Below are 2,500 nucleotides of genomic sequence, written 5' to 3'. Positions count from 1 at the left end.
TGTTGTGTTTACACAGAATTATTAATTCTTCTGTCAAGACGATTAGAAAGTCAAACACAACACAATGATTGGGACGATAAGCTTAAGCTAACCACGTGACCAGATCCAAACTATAAGATAGAATGCGCTTGGCCAAGGAGTTCACAACATTGCCATCCGGAAGTATAACGGACCAACACACACACTCTGTGTAACCATGAACTTTTATAGTCTGGTTAATACAGTTTAGTGAGAACAACTCACAAACGCGGATGGCAAAAACAATAACAAAGGCCTGAGTGACGTCATCTGCATACTATCTATATTACCTTTCCATGTTGCTCGAGGTCATTGGTCACATTGCAAAGTGTGCTCAAAATGACCTAAATAGTGAAAAGTGTTCACAGTTTTTGAAAAATCTTGAATCACGATCGGTCCTTTTGTTCAGCTTGACACATGAATGTGTACACTTTTCATAAACAATGCAGAGTGTTTACATTTGTTAAGAAGCATCCAATCGTTGGACAGCAACAACTCATGTGATTGATGACTGGGTTGGACGAAAACATGAATACAGATCGCTCCCATTCACGGAACATACATAATCTCTTGTTGCTATGCTTGACAAGCTATTAACACGGATGCTTTTATATATAGAACGAAGATGACGTCACTCAGGCTTTTGTTATTTTCTTTGCCATCCATGTTTGTGAGTAATTCTCAGTAAACTGTAATAAGCAGACTATAAACGTTCAAGGTTACACATAGTTTTGTGTGTTGATCCATTATGTTTCCGGATGGCAATGTTATGAACTTCTTAGCCAAGCGCACAGCATCTATAGTCTGACCGTAGCCATCGTGAAGTTTAGAGCCTGACACTGAAACCCAAAAAGACCGGCATTTTGACGTCATTATTTGGTTTTTGCACCGCCCAGTGAGTTGTCATTAGTAGTGTTCATGGAAACAAGTGGTCACATTGGTTGAACTATTGAATACAACTCACGATTTGTTTTCTTTTGTGGCGAAAGACTAGCATTTTGACGTCATTTTTTGGTCAGTGTCAGGCTATTAGTTTACGAAGGCTACGAATCGACACAGTGGGTTTCGAACCAGAGACCTAAATTTCAGAACTTGAGTGTTTGTGTCATGCCGCAAAACATCAAAGCCGTTGAGGTGTCTGGCGAGTCCAAACGATTCGTGCTTAAACAAACTTAACACAAATGTTACAAGGGCTGCCAGATGGTCAGAGTTCCTTGTGGCCAATTCCGACTTCAAAAGTGGCCAAATAGAATCTCATGTGACAAATACTACTAACACTCTGATAAACTTGAAAAACAATGATAGTTTTTGATAAACATAAATCGACTGAACTAGAGAAAAGTTGACGGGGGGGGGGGGGGGGGGGGGTGATTAAAAAGAAAGACTGTTTTAAAAAAAGTGAAAGTAAAAATTAACAATTAGTGCGACTATGTGGTCTAGTGGTATGACACTCGTTTTCGGATCGGAAGGTCCTGGGTTCGAGCCTCGCGCTCGACGCATAGTTGAGTTCTTGGAGAAGGCTCTTTACTCACATTCTCTTACCGTACTCAGGTGTAAAATGAGTACCTGGCCGTTAACAGCGTTGTCTTTGTCCGAAAAATTGTAATATCGCCTAACAGTCGTCATGTCTCGTCCTACATGTTAAATGTTGCTATTGACCAGGGACCTCTTGTAAAGCGCTTTGAGCACATTCAGTGGATATCGCGCAATATAAAGCTCAATAATAGCCCAAGAACTGATAATAGAAACACGATTCTTTATGTCGCCAAATTGGCTACTCAGATGGCCATCTGGTAGCCTTTTGAGTTACCTGTACATTCTTTATTCTAAATATTACGTTTCCATCATGAAATTGGTTCTCTCTTGTTCTTATTTCATCTTAGTACCAAGTCTGTGCCAGACATCGGTGATCACGGTACGCCATTCATCTCTCTGATCAGATAACCTCAGAAAACTAATATTAATTACTCTTCTCTTTCTTTGTCACCCAGCTGTTCAAACTATTCAAATATGTTTTTCTTGGTCTACCTTTTCTCTTTTTACCTTCTATCTTTCCTGTGAGAGCAAGATGTACAATACATTTATGTCCATTTAGGTGCCCTAAAAATTGCATTTGTCTTTTTCTTATTGTCCGAATTAGTAACTTTTTAGTTTCAGCTTGCTCTAATACTTCTTGATTAGTTTTCTTCTCTGTCCATGAGATTCTTAACATCCTTCTAAGAAACCACATTTCTGCTGCCTCCAGTTTCTTTCTGTCTTCTGTAATTGTCCAGCTTTCACAGCCATATAATAATACTGACCATACATAGGCCTTCAAAACTATATGTTTTGTTGTCATTGAGATATTGTGGTTTTTGTAAATTAGACTCATTTTATTAAAATTATCTTTAGCTATTGCAATTCTTCGTTATATTTCTGTGCTACATCTACCATCTGAAGTTCTTATGTATCCAAGATATTTAAATGTCTGAACTTGTTTTAT

The 2,500-nt window shown here is 38.5% G+C and overlaps 1 protein-coding gene across 7 annotated transcripts in view; it reads left to right on the top strand.

Moving 5' to 3' along the window:
* LOC144980739 (uncharacterized) overlaps nucleotides 1-2,500 on the top strand; it is a 105,424-nt gene that overhangs the window by 60,120 nt on the left and 42,804 nt on the right. The window lies entirely within an intron of this gene.

Source organism: Berghia stephanieae, chromosome 10, assembly GCF_034508935.2.
Source record: "Berghia stephanieae isolate SIO BIC M18660-M18661 chromosome 10, UCSD_Bste_1.3, whole genome shotgun sequence".
Classification (NCBI taxonomy): Eukaryota; Metazoa; Mollusca; class Gastropoda; order Nudibranchia; family Aeolidiidae; genus Berghia; species Berghia stephanieae.
This window is presented reverse-complemented; position numbering and strand designations above follow the sequence as displayed.